This window comes from Canis lupus, chromosome 21, assembly GCF_048164855.1.
Source record: "Canis lupus baileyi chromosome 21, mCanLup2.hap1, whole genome shotgun sequence".
Taxonomy (NCBI): Eukaryota; Metazoa; Chordata; class Mammalia; order Carnivora; family Canidae; genus Canis; species Canis lupus.
The window spans coordinates 2721720-2741953 of NC_132858.1; the positions used below are offsets into that span (position 1 = coordinate 2721720).

At 44.3% G+C, this 20234-nt stretch overlaps 1 protein-coding gene and 2 long non-coding RNA genes across 3 annotated transcripts in view; 2 read left to right on the forward strand and 1 right to left on the reverse strand.

The window, feature by feature from the left end:
- MARK2 (microtubule affinity regulating kinase 2) overlaps positions 1-20234 on the forward strand; it is a 60529-nt gene that overhangs the window by 737 nt on the left and 39558 nt on the right. The window lies entirely within an intron of this gene.
- LOC140612346 (uncharacterized) lies at positions 25-17364 on the reverse strand. Its single transcript, XR_012013618.1, has 3 exons — positions 17311-17364; positions 5984-6197; positions 25-5602 (listed from the first exon to the last, which is right to left on the reverse strand). It is a non-coding gene; the product is annotated as an uncharacterized lncRNA (long non-coding RNA).
- On the forward strand, positions 8393-19632 carry LOC140612347 (uncharacterized). Its single transcript, XR_012013619.1, has 2 exons — positions 8393-9423; positions 9557-19632. It is a non-coding gene; the product is annotated as an uncharacterized lncRNA (long non-coding RNA).

Genomic DNA, 20234 nt, shown 5'->3' on the forward strand with positions numbered 1-20234 from the left:
TCTCTTCCCTTTTTCTCTCAGGGGCCTTTCTGGTCTTCCTCCACCCACGCTTAAAGCCGCCACCCTCCTGCTCCTCGAATAGCACCCCGCGATTTGCCCCAGATCGTTGTCCACCTCTTCCTCCATCTCTCTAGCCCTGCTTCTCCTCTCCCCGCACCGGTTCTCCCAGTCCTTGGTTATCACCCTCAGGGTCCTTGCTCCGGAGTGTATTCTCGATCCCGATCCCCTTCCAGTTCCCCAGCCTTTTTTTTTTTTTTTTTTTTTTTTTTTTTTACCCTCTTCTCCAAATCGTGCTCTCCCTCGTGCTTGCAACCCTCCAGCTCCACCCTCATCACCTTTCCAAATGGTTCGCCTACTCTTTGCTCATCACTTTCCCTTCTTCAGGAGCTCCCTGGTGCCTCGCGCTGGCATTTGTTGCTTCCGTGTTTCCCATACTGCTGTCATGCGCATAGTTTTCCCACAGGTTGTCTTTGGGGTTCCAGTCTGAAGGGTTCCCTTCAGAGTCTGGACCTCTCCAGCTCTGTTTTCCCCAGGTTGGGTTTTAGTCTCCAGGCTTCCTGTTTCTCACCGAATGCTTTACCAGCCTGCTCCCTGGACTCTTCCTTCCAGCCCCGCTCTATCATATTAATACAACCTGTTGCTGAATCCTTTCCCTGGTCACGCTCCCTCACCATCCTTGCCTTTCTGTTTCCTCACAGTGCAACACAAACCATGATGCCCTCCTGTGTCTCCACTCCTGGTTCTGTCACTTTCCATAGTTTCTTCCTCCCTGCTTGATGCTTTCTGGTTTTTCTACCCTCACCTGGTCTTTACTCTTAACCAGGGTTGCCTTTCATCTCCGGATTCGCCTCTTGCCTTTTTCACATCATCTGTCTTTGCCCCACACATGCCCCTGTCCCTTCCTTCCCGACTGGCTTATGTTTTTAAGTCCTAGTCCAGGCACTCAGCATATTTGTTTCTTGAGCTACACGCCGCAACACCCCCCCCCCCCCAATCTTCCTGGCAATCACTGCTATCATCTGTCACCCAAGCTTTAACGTTTTTCTGTGTCACCTCACCTGTGAGCTGAGAGGCATCCACTTTCTACCCCTCCTCTTTCTTTCACCGCGTCCCTTGCTGACTGCTGCCTGCTCTGGGGAGAGTCCCCTGCCTGGCACACCCTTGTCGGTGGAGAACTTTACTAGGCCAGAAAAACTTGACTTGAAAAAGGAGCTCTTCTCCCCTGGGGCTGCAGCACCTTTCTGCATCCTCTCCTATGTGACATTCTTTATGTTTTCCTCTCGTTCACTCCTTAGCCCAGTAGAACTGTTGTTCTCTTCTCTTGCGTGTTCACATCCTTCCCTGGACATTCTGCCCTGGTTGCGTTTTCCTGTGTTTCTGTGTCCCCTGCCCTGGCTCTACTTCACCTGGGCAATCAGGAACTCGGGAGGAGTTTTTGTTTGCCACGCTTGACCCTTTTGTTCCTGATGGATTGCTTGCTTCTGGAGGCAAAACGAGTTGAGAGGGAGGGCTGGTGGATTTCAAGTTTCATCACCGGGTTTTGCAACTGGCTCTGCATGGGACTGAAGTCTTTGGAAACCAGAGCGTGGTCTGTAGCTCCTAGTCTTGCCCTCACTTGCCACTGTTTCTCTCCTTGCTGGGAACCGCTTTTTCCAGGCCCTCCTGAGGTGGCCTGTTCCATTCCTTTTCCTATCACCACCTTTGTATTAGCAGGTAAACCCTGCTTAACCAGAGAACTTTCCCAGACTGTTGATTATGAGCTGGTAGGAGGAGGCCAAGTGACTACTGACTGGCACCCTCAGGCATGTGGGGAGTGGCGTCCGCCGAGGCTGTGGGGGGCATTGTGTTCAGCAAAGTAGAGTAACAGACTGCCTCGATGTGGTTTCTTTGTGCTGTTTACTAAATGTAAATGTATTCTCACCGTGGTCTCATTCTTGCAATGTGTGCATTGATTTCCTCTTTTTCCTACATGCCTAGCACACCACTGAGTGCATAGTAAGAAGTCGGTACACACCCGTTGATTTTATAAGAGCAGTGATGGGGGGTGAACCATTTGGGACTGCAAGCTGCTCTTTGATAACTTTGTCTGGAGCAGTGGCTGCATACTTTGTCACCCTGTTACAAATTATGAATTACTCATCCTGTTTGCACTCTTCATGGACTTGGGTCCCCCTGAGCCACTTCATCACTTCTGGTGTTCTCAAGGTAGCCAGTCATGCTACTCACTTGATATTAAGTCTCGTCCCAGTAAAAGCACAGCTTTTGGGAAAGCTCAGCTACACCTACCACAGGCAGATGCCTGTATTTTTCAAAACAAGAAATAAGTAGCAGCCTTTCTGGTCACCAGGCCAGTGATGCCAGAAGCAGTGGCCTCCTTTAGACTAGATCATGCCACCAGGTAAGAGCAAGAAAGCTCTTGATTCTGGTCAAAGTAGTCACGGAAGTGCAACCTTTGCAGTAAGCCATAATGTTATGAAATAAAAAGCAAGGGATTCGGTTGTGCTGATTCCTTCGCCCCAAAGATTCTCCATCACTTTATTTAGGTTTAAATGATTTAAACTGGTTTTACCAGGAAATAGGTAAATAAACTTTTCTGGTTGTCTTCAAGCTCCAATCACTTTTTGCTCTTCCTCGCCCCCTTTCTTTATTAAAACCTGTGGCTAATGAGAAGCTGTTTCCAGGAGCTCTTTGATCACATCTGAATTAAACACCCATAACGCACACACACACACACACACACACACACAGAAAATGTGGAAGCATAAAAATAAACCTTGTGTTGCAGGAAGAGTGCCTGTTTGCTGTCAACTCTGCTTCTGACAGTGAAAGTGGGAAATAAAAGTCAAGCCTGTCTTTAAGATTTTTGTGACACCTGGTTGTGGATATGCTTTTTCACAGCCATAGACTTCTCTTTCACTTGCAGAAGGAGGGTTATGACCTGGGGCTGGTAGTTTTGGGGATTCTCAGTCTGCGAGCTGAGCATTCTGTCCACTTCTTGTCCAAATGGCTCTGCTGGCCTAGAAGCTTGGCTATGGTGAAAGCAATCAGCAAGATGACTGTTTGTCTTCTAGCCAGGGGCAGCAGTAATAGGCAGGTGTGGAGAGGGGTCCAACTTCAGAGCTCTCCTGCTGCTGGCAAGAGCTTCTTGTAATACCTGGTAGAGGACCTACTGGCTTCAGACCTGCCCCACCCCTGGGTCTCCAGAACCACAGGGAGGGCTCCTGAGAAAAAGCAGGAGCCTTTCACTACCAGCCCCAACTCTGCTGCAGTGGGCAAGGGTGGGGTTTGCCGTCATTCTTCTGGGGAGTGAGTGGCATTGTTTATTCTTTTGGGTGGTTCTAGGAAGAAGAGTGTGGAAGTCTGGCTGAAGTGAGCAAATCTAACATACAGAATCCTGTAAAGAACAGCTGAGCCGCTCCAAACACGTATCCCTTGGATGCCAGTGTTGATTCTGGCTGAATGTTGCATTGAGTAATTTGGTTTTAGTGGCGACTCTGATAGAGAGCTTGGTTGGCTCTCGTTTCCCTCTGTGTCCTGGTAGCTGTGCAGCACTGTGCTCTGGGTACAGACTCCAACCCTTTGACTCTAGCCAAGGGCTCCTTGGTGGTGTCGCCTTCCTGTCAGAGGTCTGGGTGGGTGTCAGACCATACATTCTCACTTCCTGCATGGCCCTAGAAATTAAAGTGAGGCCTTGATAGAACAAGGACTTTAGGAGTCTGGAGTTCACATAGTTGTTCTTCCTACCATAATCTTTGAACCCAGCACAGCTAACCACCTAGTAAATTGTAATAATTTCTCTACAATCTGTGGACTTTGGGAAGTAGCTAAACAGATGGATACAAGATGTCGTTGAAACTTGGCCTGCTTTAGATTAAAATCAAGTTTGCACAGGGAATGACTTGCCATCTTTCATATGGTGACCAAAGATTGGGCCTGAGATTCTTTTCACTTTTTTTTTTTTTTTAAAGATTTTATTTATTTATTCATGAGAGACACAGGCAAAGGGAGAAGCAGGCTCCATGCAGGGAGCCTGATATGGGACTCGACCCTGGGTCTCCAGGATCACACCCTGGGTTGAAGGTGGCACTAAACCGCTGAGCCATCCAGGCTGCCCTTCACTGTAAGATAGGAAAAAATCAAGAATTGTCTGCCTGAGAGATTTGCATGGTTAGATCTCTTGGAAATCAAAAACTTCTCTGACGAGACACTTTTCCCCTTTGGACAAAAGAGCCCAGTTCTCAGTGGGCATTTGACCAGGACTAACCGGTGCCGCTGTGAACTCTTTCACATTGCACACTTAGCCCCCTGGCTGGCCTTTCTCTTCTCCCAGGAGCTTCCATGACTTTCCTACATATGTATTATGTCGACTGGAATGAATATTTTATGCCTAGAGTGCAGCCTAGCCTCAGACTTTGTGGCCCATTATCCACAAGCCGGATGGGGGCTGGGCGCCACCTTTGGCCCCATGATAGCTCTGCTAAATGGACTCTCCGAGTCCGTCCGACGTCCGTCTGTCCGTCCGTTCCCCCCCCCCACCTCCAGCAGCACTTTGAAGCCCATTAATGGATTGGGATGAAGTAACCTCAGCAGATGGAAAGGGCAAGGAAGGTAGTTGTCCTTCCTTCCCTAAGACTGCCTGATAAGGCTTTCTTGCAGTAACCAGGTCCCGCCCAGCCCCCGCTGCTTGGTTAAGCTGTAGACTGTGGCTTCTAGGCTGCCACTGTGAGAGGAGATGGAGAAAGGGTTTTATTCTCTTGGAGCCGGTGGTGCTGCCAGGTTTGCCACTTGCCTAGCAAAGCAAAAACTGAGAGGGATGGGGAAAGGGTGGGTGGAGTTTAAACCTAGGCCTTCCTCCAACGGAAGTTCAGCAAAGTGACAAACCAGATAGGTGGCTGAGTTTCCTTCTCTTGATGGGAGATGCCAGCATTTGTACCTTTTTGCACTTCTAGCTTGGATTCTCCAGGCTTTCTCGCAGGTTTCATCAAACCCGAGTGAGTCACTGCAGTGTTATCTGTTCATTTTCCCCTTCTATCTCAGCAGAGGGAAGAGTAAGCCTTTACAAACTTTGTGGGGGAGGAAACCACCCATTTCCACTTCTGGCATGGGAAGAGGCCATCTCTCCTGACGTTAACTCTGAAAACTCTAGCTCTCAAAGCAGAATGTCACCACCCCACCACAGCCCTTTTGGTAGAGGCTACTGAGTGCCATTGCTGTCTTTTGGGCTGCCATGGTACATCTGCTTCTGAAACAGTACTATGAGAGAACCTGGCCTCTTGGTTTTCAGTTATCATTCATTGAAGGAGAGATTCCAGTTCCTTCTCTTACCCACTCACCCCACTCCTCCTTTAGGGAGGTAGAAATAGGTCAGATCCCTTCATCTGCCTGTCTGCTTTTGCTAGAGGGTTTAAAGTTTCTCGGCCGCTAGGCACTTTTCTCCCTACTTCCATTTCTCTCTACATTTCTTATCAGAAAATGAGGGTAGAAGGGGCAAAAACAAATGCATTTCCTTTTCTTCATCAGATGTTAGACTTATGAAGGCGGACAAGCACAGTTTTGGTAGGTGAAGGTCGGATGGACACTGATATTGATGGCTAGGTGAATCCTGAGGAACAGCAGATAGGAGGGGGGAGGAAGGTGGGCAGGGGGAGAGGAGAAGAGGAGGGGTGTGTTCAGTGATTGGCTCCAAGCCATCTTTTTCTTTTTAACATAAAGAAGGCAGAACAGACCCGAGGCTTCTCTGTAGAACCAGTCAAGCTGGTTTTGAGCAGCCTCGGCCTATTTTCCTCTGTGTGCTCTTTGGGAAGTTGGCAATACAAAGGTCTGCCTCCTCTGGGGCTGTGCTCTTTGAGGTAGGAGTCTGGATGAGGTTTGTAAAACCCCCCCCCCCCCCTCCACAATACTGAATGGGTCTCTGAGCTGGGCCTCTACGTGAGTGGGCTCTCTCCACCCCCAGTGCTGCTCAGGGCAACTTCACCTTACACACCTTTCACTGGACACTCCAAGATACAGCTCCTTTTCTTAGGCCCTTTCGCAGGTCATGGCTTGGCAGAAGGCCCTCCAGCCTGGTCCGGGAAAAGGGACCGGGGCGGTGGTTTGTGGATGGGGAACTGACTCCTGGCTTCTGTGATCTGGTGGTTAAATCGTGTAAAACCCCAGATCTTTTGGCTTGATGCAGTGGGACTGTCTGTCCAGGCCTGCTGAGGAAGAGAAAAGAATGGGTTTTGGTCTCTGGCAACTCAGCAGGTACGTCAGCCGCAGGGAACAGTGTGAGTTTGTTCCTGCTTGGTACCTGTAGGAAAGATGGGGGTTATCGGTCACCTCGTGCTGGCACTTCCTAAACAGTGGCAGGAAATCTTTCTCAGGAAAAGGACAGAGGATTCTGAGGCTCCTGTGACTGGCAGCACTACTAATACAGCAGGATCGTTTTCCCAGCCCCTGCTAAATGGAAAACCCCCACGTCCAAAAGTTTGATGATTAGTGAGTGAAACCACCTGCAAATAGAGTTCTTGCCCTTGCCTGTGAGAGTAGGCTACTCCTGTTCCTACTACAATGATCTACTCATTGCAGACACATGCAGAGGGAGAAGCAGGCTCTATGGCAGGAGCCCGACACGGGACTCGATCCGGGATTCCAGGATCGCACCCCGGGCCAAAGGCAGGCGCCAAACCGCTGAGCCACCCAGGGATTCCCCCCTTCTTTAGACCCAAGGGTCTGCTGGCCTTCCGCTACCGCACCCCCCCCCCCATCACTTCCCCACAGATGGCCATCATCTGAGTGTCTTTGCATGTGGTGTTGGATGCACTTGCGGCTTGTTGCTTTTTTTTGCCCACAAGAGTTTGAATTACTGGTTCTCTAGTCACAGGAAGTAGGGCCCTTTAGGTCGGCTTGGTCTAGCAAGAGCATTCTAATTGAGTTGAGCTTATGGCAGAGTTGAAAGGAGATCCCAGCACTTGGGGACTTCGAATAAGTAGTGTGTTGTGGTTACAGCAGGCTCTACAGTTCAATTCCCTGTACTGGAATCTTGGTCAGCCGCTACTATGACCTTGGGTTTACTTAATTGCTCCAGGCCTGTTTGCTTATCTGTAAAAAAGAAGTAATGATAGTACCTATCTTGTAGGTATAGTTATTGTGAGCATTAAAAGGGGTAATGAATATTAAGTCACTTAGAATAATGCCTGGCAGGACGAAATAATCCTTGTCCACAGTGTTCTAGTTGAGCAACTCAGTGGGCTTTCTCTGAGCACCATACAACTCCAGGTGAATGTACATTGGAATTTCTCCTAACTGAAAGAATCTTGGTTTCTTTTAGTAATTAGGGTCTCTTAGCTGCTTTTTCGAGCAACTTTTAAAAATTTATTTATTTTAGAATGGTGTGGTGGTGGTGGTGGTGGTGGTATTTAAAACCAAACAGCAATCTATCAATCAATCAATCAATAAGAAAAAATAAAATAAAACCAAACAGCTATCTGAATAGAATGCTATTGGAGAGGTTGAGGTACTATGGAGATCACTATTTACAGGATATCGATATTAGGTGGTTTTATCGATTTTTTTTTTAATTTTTTTTTTTTTATTTATTTATGATAGTCACACAGAGAGAGAGAGAGAGAGAGAGAGAGGCAGAGACACAGGCAGAGGGAGAAGCAGGCTCCATGCACCGGGAGCCCGACGTGGGACTCGATCCCGGGTCTCCAGGATCGCGCCCTGGGCCAAAGGCAGGCGCCAAACCGCTGCGCCACCCAGGGATCCCGGTTTTATCGATTAAGAAAAAAGAAACAACCCAAAACATTACCATCTGCTTGCCCATATTTCTGAATTGTGAACGGTGGTGGTGGTGGTGGTCGTGGCAGCGGCGGCCATGTGTATGTGCAACCCCATCAGTGCCTGGGAGGCTGAGTCCGAAGTCACCCGAGGTTTCTGTGAGTGCTGGGATCCAGGTGTTACAGGAGACCCAATGAGGGAGAGGGAACCTCCCCGGAGGGAGCATGGGATGGAGCATGGGATTTCTTTCACAGTCCTTCAGTCCTTTCTTCAGGTGCAGTATTAACCCTTTGGCAGCAGGAGAAAGCTCCCCGTTTCTCTTAAAGACCAGTTGTGAACCTAGCAGCTAATGATTTTAGGTTTTTTGTTGTTTTTTTTTTTTCACTGGTAAAGGGGCCTTTTGGGGGAGGTCCTTGCTATCTCTGTTGGCTTCTCTGAAGTGAGAACAAAGCCTCCCCTTTGTGAGGCCTGGAAGGACCGCAGCCATTGCTCAGCCGCTCCTAGGAGTTTGCAGGCTTTGAATCTTGGGCTGAGATTTTGGTCTCAGTTGGTTCCTTGTTTATCTTCATCTCTTGTGGCTTCTAGAGCCTGAATGCCTGGTCGGAACAGCAAGTAAGTTGCTTAGGTTTTTCACATTGCAACTGCGGCCAAGGAGAAGGGTAACAGTGCCACCCCAGAGCTCATCAGGGAATTTCTTTCACTGTATTTTCCTCTTCCTTTTGACCCCTTTGCTGACTTCTCTCACTTCTTTTTTTCGGTTTGGTTTCTTTGAACTCTGTTCCTTCATTATCACTGTCCATCTCAGGTTTTTATCTCTATGTCCTGCTCTGCCTGACCTGTTTCTGTGCCTCTTTTGTGGCAGGGCTCAGGAGGGGAATTCTGATAGTCTGAGATCTCCTTCATGTATAGAATCCCAGAATCACCCAGTCCCTTCTCCTATTCCTCTGAGTTTTATAAAGTTAAGGATTCGCTGCTTTAGAAAACATTTTCTTTTTATGTCTCTTGAGCCACCTTCCTTGGTAAAGCCAAGCTTGGCGATCTGACAACTTATTAGGGTTGGCATCCCAGTTTCCCTAGTGACAGGGTCTAAGCTAGTTCTCGGCTGTTTCCTGTGGCCTATCCAGAATGCTACAACACTGGACCCTGTCTTAGGGGAGATCTGAGGATGCACTTGTTAATTGTGATAATATGACATTGAATTTGGCTCCCGAAGTGTAATTGTGATAATACGACATTGAATTTGGCTCCCGAAGTCCTCAGGTTTGAGGACCCTGGGGCTCCCTGAGACCCATACGGCAGTATATGAAATCAAAATTAATTTGATCACAACATTAATGCAGTATTTGCCTTTTTCCACTCTCATTCTTTCGGTGTACAGTGGAGTTTTCCAGAGACTGAATGATGTGTGCTGACATCATCACCTTTGGCTGATGAAATGTGTGCTTCTGTATTCTTGTGTTTTCTGGAATGTTTAAGGTAGTCCTTTAAGGTATAAATATGGAAGTTTGCATTGATGAACTCCATTTGTTCTCAGTACTTCTGGACTCTTACTAGCTTTCTTCAGTTGTGTCTGCTGTAATCCCTGCAAACCTCATTATTGTCCTATAAATCACTATTTTGAGATCCCAGCATTTTCCTGGCACCTTCGAGGAAACACAAGAAGTAAGTACAACTTGTAAAACTTAACTTGTAAAAACTTCGGGAAAAGCTTCTCATTTAAAAAAATTCACTTACAACTTATTTTAGCACTTTATTCTAAAACAGGAAGATTTATCATATTTCTCTTATATTTAAGGATGAATTGTTGGCTTTAAAAAGGGAGATTAGAAGGCTTGCAATCTCTGTTTATTGAAATGGATACACCAACAAATGAATGGGAGGAATCTGAAGAACCTAGGCAAAACTGTAAATAAGAAATGAAAAATTATTAAAAGAAACAATATCACAATGAAAGCTATCTTCTCCTCAGCTTTATAGATGATAACAACATACTTTATTGTATCTTATGCAACAGAACACGTTTGTGTTAAGTTGCAATATCACATCAATACCAATCATTCAGAGCTTAATGAAAAAGGAATTGAGTATTTTAAGTGTACACACCGTGAGCTCTTTAAAAGCCAGAATTTGCTCCAGCTTTCCAACCTAGAAATGAAAATGTCACTGAATCGTACAGGATAAGTTATGACATTGCTTTGGTTGGAGAAACCCACCCAATAGCCGAGAGACTAAGTGTTGAACAGCAGATGTTGCTGAAACCCACTGGATGAAAAGTCAGTAAAATTCAGGGCAGGGCCACTTCATGTGTTACCATGAGTCGTCAAATTAAAAATCTAGCTACACATACAAAGACTGAGTTCATGTCTTGTTTATAGAGTTGTGCTTTTGCCTTAAAAATGAGCAGATTTACAGATGTGGCTCGACTTGTGTCAGCACCAACCATGCTTCAAAGAATTTTCTTTTATGTGAATGCCCAGCGGTGAACACAAGTAGTGATAAATATGCAAGGGATTGAATAATTCTTTTGACTCTCCTGGTTCATCTTGGAACAGCTTCATTTCCACTTGGACTATTTGTGCAGAAGTAATGGCAGAGAAAATTGCTGGCATCATAACACAATCAAGGCAGTGGCACCAGGACTCTACTAGTGGTAGTAGTCATGGACTTCCTTCCTGCTCTATGCTTGTGAGTTTAAAAACAAAACAAAACAAAACAAAAAACATTTTCACTTAATAATGTCTTGGAGGAAGCACTAAAAATTTGTAATTTTTATTAAATATTAACCCTGTAATAAAAGTTTTTAATATTTTGAGTGATTAGGGGGTGCCTGGGTGGTTTAGCAGTTGCGCAACTGCCTTCAGCTCAGGGTGTGATCCTGGAGTTCCAGGATTGAGTCCCATATTAGGCTCCCTGCGGGGAGCCTGCTTCTCCCTCTGCCTTTGTCTCTGCTTCTCTGTGTTCTCATGAATAAACGAATGAATGAATTTTGAGTGATGAAATGCCAAGTAGCCATGGAGCCTAGGTACCAACCATAGTATAGTGATGGTCTTGAGAAGATGCACTAGTGTGTTGGAGCTGAAGTAGCTGCGTGGATCATTTTTACTTGAAAGAACAACTGATGGGTAAACTATAGTTATTCATACTTGAGTATTTAGTGGACATTTTTTTGAAATGGAACAAAGTGAGTCTGTCACCATTGCCAGTGATAAAATTCAAACTTTCAAGCGAAAATGAAATTTTTGAAAACTTGTATTTGTCAGAGACTTTTTTGATGAGATCAGTGGTGAAATGAATGGAAAGTGATTTTTTGATATTGTATGAAATGTCAGTATTTGGAAATTTCTGTATAATTCAGCAAAGGACCATGTCCCAGATTGTCAGTAGGTAAAAGAGCCACTCAAAGTGCAAGATGACCAATGGATTTTAATGTAAAAGTACACAAAAAAATTCATTGGTAAAATTTCAGATTGCACACTGAAACTAGGTTTTCAAAAAATTACTTTTGAGTTTTGGTCTGGTGTCAAAGAAGAAAAATTCTCAATATCTGAAGAGCTGTTAAACTCCATTTTCCAATGACAGGTCTGTATGAAGTGAGATTTTCTTTATTTTTTTTTTTTTCTTTTTCTTTTTTTTTTTTTTTTTTGAGATTTTCTTTATATCTTAACAACCAGAACAACATAACGAAACACATCAAATGCAGAAGCAGGTGTGAGAAGTTGGCCCTCTTCCATTAAGCAAGACATTAAAGATTGTACAATGTAAAACAATGCAACTTTTGCCATGGATTTAATTTTGTTTTAGAAAATACAGTTTTTTTCACACACAAAAAAAATAGGCTTTCCAAATAAACATGTAATGGGCTTATTATTTTGAATGAATTAATAAAAGTGTCTTTTAAATTACCTTTTCATTTTCTAATAAGGTAGCTATCAATAGCTGTAATCCATATAAACAAGATTTGTGCAGTCCTCGGTAATTTATGAAAGAGGGTAGACTCTGGGGACCAATGAGTGAGAAAAACTTTATAGACAAAACTTGAGTTGATGGTCTTTCTTGGGCTGGTTATTTGCAATGACTTCATAAGGAGCCCTTGTTTACAATTCTGGCTGCATATGGCCCCTGTCTTGGCCTCAGAGACTTTTACCCAAGCTAACTTATTTCCTCTTCCTCATACATACAGCATTGGCCCCGTGAGGTTTTTGATTGTTGTTTTATCTTGGCTTGTTTGTTTATTCCCCTTCCCTCTTTTTCCTTATTTTTTTTTCTTTTTCTCACTTTCCCTTTCTCTTTATTCTTTTGTTTCAAGTTTTCCTTATTTTTTTTCTTTGTTTTTTTAAGGTGGGTTTTTTTGAGTTTTTGTCTAGTATTGTGTTTTGATTGGGGATTATGAGATCAGCTCATGGGGTGGACTTCCTTTGGTACGTGTGAAATTGTGGTTCGGCAGATACAGTGTTGTTTTTTTTTTTTTTTTTTTTCCATTAAAAATAAGTAACTCATGGGACGCCTGGGTGGCTCAGTTCTTGGTTTCAGCTCAGGTCATGATCTCGGGGTTATGAGATTGAGCTCCACATCAGGCTCTGTGCTCCATGTGGAGTCTACTTGAGATTCTATATATCTCCCCCTCTCTCTCGGCCCTTCCGTGCAAGCTCTCTCTCTCTATCTCTCTCTCTCTCTAAACCAAATAATTAGGGACACCTGGGTTGAGCATCTGCCTTCAGCTCAGGGAATGATCCCCGGTCCAGGGATCCAGCCCCACATCGGGCTCCCTGCGAGGAGCCTTCTCCCTCTGTCTATGTGTCTGCCTTCCTCTCTCTATGTCTCTCTCATGAATAAATAAAATAAAAATCTTTAAAAAAAAAAAAACAATTTTTTAAAAAAAAAGATAACTTGTGTTACCTTTGTAATGGATTTATTATGTTCTTTTAAATGGATGGATATTAAGATTTTATTTATTCATGAGAGACACAGAGAGAAGCAGAGACACAGGCAGAGGGAGAAGCAGGCTCCATGCAGGAAGCCCGACGCGGGACTCGATCCCTGGTCTCCAGGATCACACCCTGGGCTGGAGGCAGCGCTAAACCTCTGACCCACCTGGGCTGCCCTGGATATTTATTTAAATCTTTTCTCTGGGACGCCTGGGTGGCTCCGCGGTTGAGCTTCTGCCTTCAGCTCAGGGCACAATCCTGGGGTCCTGGGATCAAGTCCCACGTCGGGCTCCCTGCATGGAGCCTGCTTCTTCCTCTGTCTATGTCTCTGCCTTTCTCTCTGTGTCTCTTATGAATAAATAAATAAAATATTAAAAATAAGTAAATAAATCTTTCTCCTATTTTTTTTAAAAGATTTTATTTATTTATTCATGACAGAGAGAGAGAGAAAGAGACAGACACAGGCAGAGGGAGAAGCAGGCTCCATGCAGGGAGCCCAGTGCAGGACTTGATCCCGGGTCCCCAGGATCACGCCCTGGGCCAAAGGCAGGCGCTAAACCGCTAAGCCACCCAGGGATCCCCTCTTTCTCCTATTCCTAAATACAGTAAGTATTAATAGATAATAGTTCATAGAAACAAAAGCTTTTTGGGGACTCAGTTATTTTTAATAGTTGCAAAGAATTTCTGAAACCGAGAAGTGTAAGAATCAGAGTTGTAGACAAAACTTGAATTACTTCTTTCTGTCTTTGGTTGGTCAATTTCTTGGTAATTTCATTAAAAACATTTTGCAATTCCCAGCCCCTGTTTGGTCCTGGCTGGTTCTCAGAAAGGTACTTGCCATCTTGGTTTGCTGTTGTTCTAGCTGAGGAAGCTGGTTCTCAGAGATCTGAAGGATTTTGACCAAAGTTGGCTCATTTTCTTCTTCAAATACAGAGCATTGGCCTTGTGAGGCTTTTTTAAACATTTAATTTTTTTTTTAATTTTGAGATAATTTTAATTTAGAAAAGTTGCAAAACTAACCCAAAGAGTTCCTGTACATTCTTCACTCAGCTTCCCCTTATGTTAACATCTTACATAACCACAGAACATGTATCAAAACTAAGAATTAACCTTGGTATAATACTATTAACCACAGTACATAACTTCTTCAGATTTCATCAATTTTTCCACTGATGTGTGATTTCTGTTCCAGGACCCGTCCAGGATCCCACATTGCATTTAATTGTCATGTCTCCATAGTCTCCTTAGATCTGTGACCACTTCTTAGTCTTGCCAGGTCTTTTGTAATGTTGACAGTTTTGAAGAATACTGGTTAGTTTATAGAATGTTCCCCAATCTTCTCATGGCCTTATGTTCCAATTCGCTTTTTCATTGTGGTAAAATACATATAAAATTTACCATTTTAATCATTTTTAAGTCAAGTGGCATTTAAGTACATTCACAGTGTTATGTAACCATCTACTATTTCTAGAAGTTTTTCGTCATTTAAACAAATTCTGTATTTTTATTTTTTTTTTTTAAGATTTTATTTATTTATTCATGAGAGACACAGAGAGAGAGAGGCAGAGACACAGGCAGAGGGAGAAGCAGGCTCCATGCAGGGAGCCCAACGTGGGACTCAATCCTGGGTCCCCGGGATTACACCCTGGACTGAAGGTGGCGCTAAACCGCTGAGCCATCTGGGCTGCCTTTTAATTCCATCTTAAAAGTTAATTCAGGAGGCACTTGGGTGGCTCATCCGACTCTTGGTTTAGGCTCAGTTCATGATTTCAGGGTTGTGAGATTGAGCACCACAGAGGGTCCACACTCAGCCGGGAGTCTCCTTGAGATTCTCGCCTCCCTCTGCCCCCACCCAGGTGTGTGTGTGTGTGTGTGTGTGTGTGTACACACTCTCAAATAAATACGTCAGTCTTTTAAAAAAAAGTTAACACAGGTTTTAGTCTGATGCTATGTATTGAGTTAATGTTAGAAAATGTAATTATTAAAATGTGTAGTTGTAATGGCTTAGTAATATTTTAAATAAATTAATAGTTGAACATTTTCTCAGTTTTAATTATAATACAGTTGTTATAACCCACATAAACAAAAGCTATTTGAGGTCCTTAATAATTGGGTCGCCTGGGTGGCTCAGTGGTTGCGCGTCTCTGCCTTTGGCTCAGGGTGTGATCCTGGGATCTGGGATCAAGTCCCATATTGGGCTCCTTGCATGGAGCCTGCTTTTCCCTCTGCCAATGTCTCTGCCTCTCTCTCTGTGTCTCTCATGAATAAATAAATAAGATCTTTAAAAAAAGGCCCTTAATAATTAAGAGTGTAAAGGGTTTCCAGACAGAAGTGTGAGAATATCTTTTGTAGACAAGCTTGGGGTTGATCATCCCTGTCCTTGATTGGTTGGTTACTTGATATGACCTCATACTGAGCCTTTGTTTTGCAATTCCCAGGGTGCTGCCCAAGCTGCAGGAAGGTACTTGCTGCCTCCGTTTGCAGTCATTCTAGCTGAGGAAGCTGGTTCTCGGTGACCTGAGGGACTTTGACCAAAGTTGGCTTTTCTCCTCCTTCTAATACAAAGCATTGGCCTCCCCACCCCCCCGCCATTAAAAAGATCATTTGGCTTACTTGGATTTCATTATGACAGATTTTTTTTTTAAGCTTATGTGTTGGCTATTGGTCAATTCCAAATTTGAAAACTGCAAAGCTTGCTTAGCCTCTATCCTTGAAGAACCTTGGTGCCTATAATAGCTGAAGGCCAGTCAGCTCCAGTCGCTTACTACGGCCAGAACACGCCAGAACACCCGACAGTCTGTTCCCTGGGTGGCTGCAGAGCTCACACATTTTGTTCCTATTTCTTCTGTGTTTAACTCTTTGTTGGCTCTGTTTCCTAATGAAACATGCCTGCCAAATCCCACACTTAACGGAGGTACGCTTTATTTTCTCCTGTAAGAGGTAAGCAGATTTGGTGTGTAACAGCGTGTGAATTTTATTTGCTTGATGAGTCTTTTTTTTCCTTAAGATTTTATTTATTTATTCACAAGAGACACAGGGAGGGAGGCAGAAACAAAGGCAGAGGGAAGAGAAGCAGACTCCGTGCAGGGAGCCCAATGTGGGACTTGATCCCAGGACTCCGGGATCATGCCCTGAGCCAAAGGCAGATGCTCAACCACTGAGCCACCCAGGCATCCCTGCTTTAAGGGACAGGTAAAATAGCCATAGATAACACTGTTTTTAAAGTGTTTTAGGATTCTCAGCCTCCTTCTTTTGTTTTTACTTATCTTCTAGTCTCTGTGGCCCCTCTGACTTTGGAAGGCTTCCCTTGGGGCAGCTGGTGGTAGACCTTGGGCCCCCCCCAGCAATAGTCACTTGTACCAGCTTGAAGCAGATCTTTTTAAAATTCATCTCATTTGCTCAGAATCACTTCTCATAGGGTCATTAAAAAACACTGTTTAATCAAGTGCTTAACTTATATCAATTTGAGTCTACATATAGACTTGGCGGGATTATAGCTCCATTTCCCATCACTCAGCAGTCCCATAATCCTCTGCTTTTTACACAAAGCTTATTTCTTTTCAGATTCACATGTGGCTTTCATTTCAATTCCAGAATTGAACTTGATGTGCTTTTCTCTCTCTCTTCTGCTGCTGGTCTCTATGGAAGATAGACTTTTGCTTTCAAAGGAGATTTGTTCACTCTATTAGCTAAGGCAATGACTCAGTAACGGTGCCTCCTGGATGGCCCTCTAGTACATTACTCTCCCAAGTGGTTGGGGAACTCTTGAAGAGAATGGACTGAGTACTTGAAGGGTCGATGACCCCTGCCCGTTCTCACTCCCAGGGCATCATTTGCACTGAAGCTATAGACATAATAATAGCCAATATGTATTGAACACTTAGTTTGTGCCAGACACTTGTTTAGCTGTCTTATATTGACTCATTTAATCTTTGTGAGATGGTAGATCTTACTCTTTTACAGATGAGGAAATAGAGATCCAGAAATGTTGAGTAACTTGAAGGTTACAAACCCAAGTGGTCCAGAGTGTTTGTCTGTGTCCGAACAAAATTTTCTTGACTGTTGGTGAACCCTTTGGTTCTGCTTCAGTTGTGTCTGGGCAGTGGGAGGTGAATCCCTTAGAATTCACTCCTAAACACTGTGGGGTAAAACCCATCTCCCAGGTTAGCTTTTTTGTTGTACATGGCCTCCTCTGCCCCAGATGGTTTCTTTCCACCCTTTGTGGCCCGAGGGTGCAGATGCAGCTCTCTGGGCTTACTTCCCTGGTCTTGACAGCTCCATCTAAGCTATGGGAAACTTTTTTTTAAACTTTACCTTTTTTTTTTTTTTTAAGATTTTATTTATTTATGAGAGATGCAGAGAGAGAGAGGCAGACACACAGGCAGAAGGAGAAGCAGGCTCCGTGCAAGGAGCTTGATGTGGAACTTGATGCTGGGACTCCAGGATCACACCCTGAGCCGAAGGCAGACGCTCAACCTCTGAGCCACCCAGGCGTCCCTTTTAGACTTTACTTAATCCTGGCTTCTGATTGTCCTCTCTCTATCTTCTCATCTTCTGGCATTTCAAAAACCTTTTGAGAAAAGTCAGTCCTGAGACCCAAAATCTGTAACCAGCAAGTAAGTACCTCATAGTATGAGACAGCTTAAATTCCTGGATTTGACTGTCCTCTGTAGCACCCACGAATTGCTGGGATTCTAGAACTCTCTTTGTATGCACTCTCCCACATTCCCACCCACCCATCCCCCACAAAGAAAAGAAAAAAGCTTTTTTTTTTTTTAAAAGAAAAAAAGCTTTTGTGTGTGGATCTTAACGTGTACATTTTATCATGAAAATAATGTTTTCCCTTTACAGCCCTCTACCTGCTACTTCCACAGAGGGCCAGAGCTGCTTGCTTTCAGCCTTACTGCCAAGGGCGCTGAGCACTGTAGCTGGTAGTGCCAGGCCGCTGTGTGCATTTGCGCCTTGCCAGTTCAGTCCTGGGAGCTGAGTTCTGGCTTCCTGCTGTGCCTCTTTTATCCCATTGCTTGTTTTATATGCCACTACTTCCTATTTGCTTTTGTCCGGTCTTTCTTTTGGTTCCTTCTCCTGACGCTCGGCCCTATAGCTATGCTTCTGGTTCTCCCAGACCTCTGCATTTGTGTCTTAGAGTCATTGTTCTGTGCCCCCAATGGAATTTTAATTAACTTGAGTTTATGATTTGATTTACTTGGTTGTCTCACCTGGGCAGTAGTGCCTTTTCTTTTATTAAAAGTTCTGAAATTTTTTTTTAAAGCTTTTATTTATTTATTAGAGGCAGAGACACAGGCAGAGGGAGAAGCAGGCTCCATGCGGGGAGCTCGACGCTGGACTCGACACCGGGTCTCCAGGATCACGCCCTGGGCTGAAGGCAGTGCTACACTGCTAAGCCACCAGGGCTGCCCGAAAAGTTCTGACTTTTTTTTTTTTTTTTTTTTTTTATGATAGTCACAGAGAGAGAGAGAGAGAGAGAGAGAGGCAAAGACACAGGCAGAGGGAGAAGCAGGCTCCATGCACCGGGAGCCTGACGTGGGATTCGATCCCGGGTCTCCAGGATCGCGCCCTGGGCCAAAGGCAGGCGCCAAACCGCTGCGCCACCCAGGGATCCCCAAGTTCTGACATTTTAAGGCTATTTTTAAGACACCAGCCTGGAGTGAGAGTAAACCGGTGATCTGTTGGCCTTAATGCAAGCATCATTGACCCACCCATGCCCCTCTTGCTGCCTTTACAGAGCAAAGAGAGGGAGTCCAACTAGAAGATTCAGATTTGTGTTTCAAATCTGATTTGGTTCTCCATGATAATGGTTATGTGCCATTTCTAAATTACTATAGAACCCATCTTTTTTGTTACAAGGGTAAAACCAAGGTCCACGTAAATTACGTGGAGAAGCACAGTCTTTAGGCCTGTTTATGAGTGATCTCCCCTCCCCACACCCACCTCCAACATATTTTTATCTCTTAGCAGAGGTAGCCACTGTTCACACACAGGTGTTCTCTAGTGATGCGGGCTACCGCTTCCTTGGAGAGTGCATGGCAGTGTTTTCTTGCTAATAAAAAGACTGCCATAATGGGTTAGGCCCATAGGGGCTCGGCCCTTCTGTACTTGTATTCCCAGGGAGAAAAATCTCTACCTTAATTACCACATCACACTGGCAGAGAGGTGTGGCTGCTAATTGATTAGATGACAGTCCTTTGCATTGATGCACAACTGTTGGGTGGTTTTGTTTCGTTTCATTTTTAAATAAACAAATAGATTTGAGCCAGGTAAATTTATGCTGAAGAGCTGAGTAGGGATTAATCTTCTGTTTTTAGGGGTTTTTCTGTGTTCTTATTTTCTACCGTGGTAGCAAGCACGAAGTTGGCTTTTCTTGCCATTTTTGTGCACATGGTGAATATGTCTTTTTCTTCCCTGCCCCCTCTGTGCTCCCTCTCTATTTGATAGAACCAAATTCCTTTATTTGGTTTGCTGTTCATTCCCTCCTATCTTGGAATGGTTGAACTCTATTCTGAAATATATTTCTAAGATAGTATTTAAAAGCAAACACTGCCTTTCTTGAAACCACAGAAACTGCTTGTGAAACAGCCGCCAGGGCAAGCTGCCAAACCTGCACTGTTAACCCACCCCAATGACAAATGTCAGACACTGACGGCACACTGTAGTCATGATTGTGGTGTGAGGATTTTCTCAGTAATGCATGTGTAGGTGCTGAGCTCCCGGTTTCACCACCAGAATGTCCACATTACAACATTCTTCATGGTAAACCATTCCTGAAGGGTCTTGTATAGCTAATCTGCTCTCTACTATGCAGGAAAGGTTTTAAACAAATCCAATTCCCATTCCCCCTCCCCTGCTTTTTTAATTTTAATTTTTAAATTTTTATTTATTTATTTAATTTCAGGAAGTGATTTTCTTTTGAGGTGAGTTAGACCAACTCTCTTACCAGCTTTTCCCATTTTTAAGTTAGAACTGGTTTGAAAAAAAAAAAAAAAAAGAACTGGTTTCAAAATTGTTTTTCCTCATGGTGGAGGAGGACTTGGGCCTTGATCTTTATCCTCAGGCCCTGGAATGACTTTATTTATTTATTTATTTATTTATTTAGTAAGTAATGGCACAGAATTTTGTTTGTCTAGGGAATTTTATTTCTTCTCAGGTACTTTCAGGAGTGAGTATTTGTTCCTTTCTACTATCTTCTAAAAGAGCTCTGGCACTGCTGGTAGCCTGATAGGTAAAGCTACTATTTAAAAACTGGTATCGGGGGATCCCTGGGTGGTGCAGTGGTTTGGCGCTTGCCTTTGGCCCAGGGTGCGATCCTGGAGACCCAGGATCGAATCCCACATCAGGTTCCCTGCATGGAGCCTGCTTCTCCCTCTGCCTATGTCTCTGCCTCTCTCTCTCTGTGATGACTATCATAAATAAATAAAATTTAAAAAATAAAAAAAAAATAAAAACTGGTATCGGGATCCCTGGGTGGCTCAGCGGTTTGGCGCCTGCCTTTGGCCCAGGGCGTGATCCTGGAGACCCGGGATCGAATCC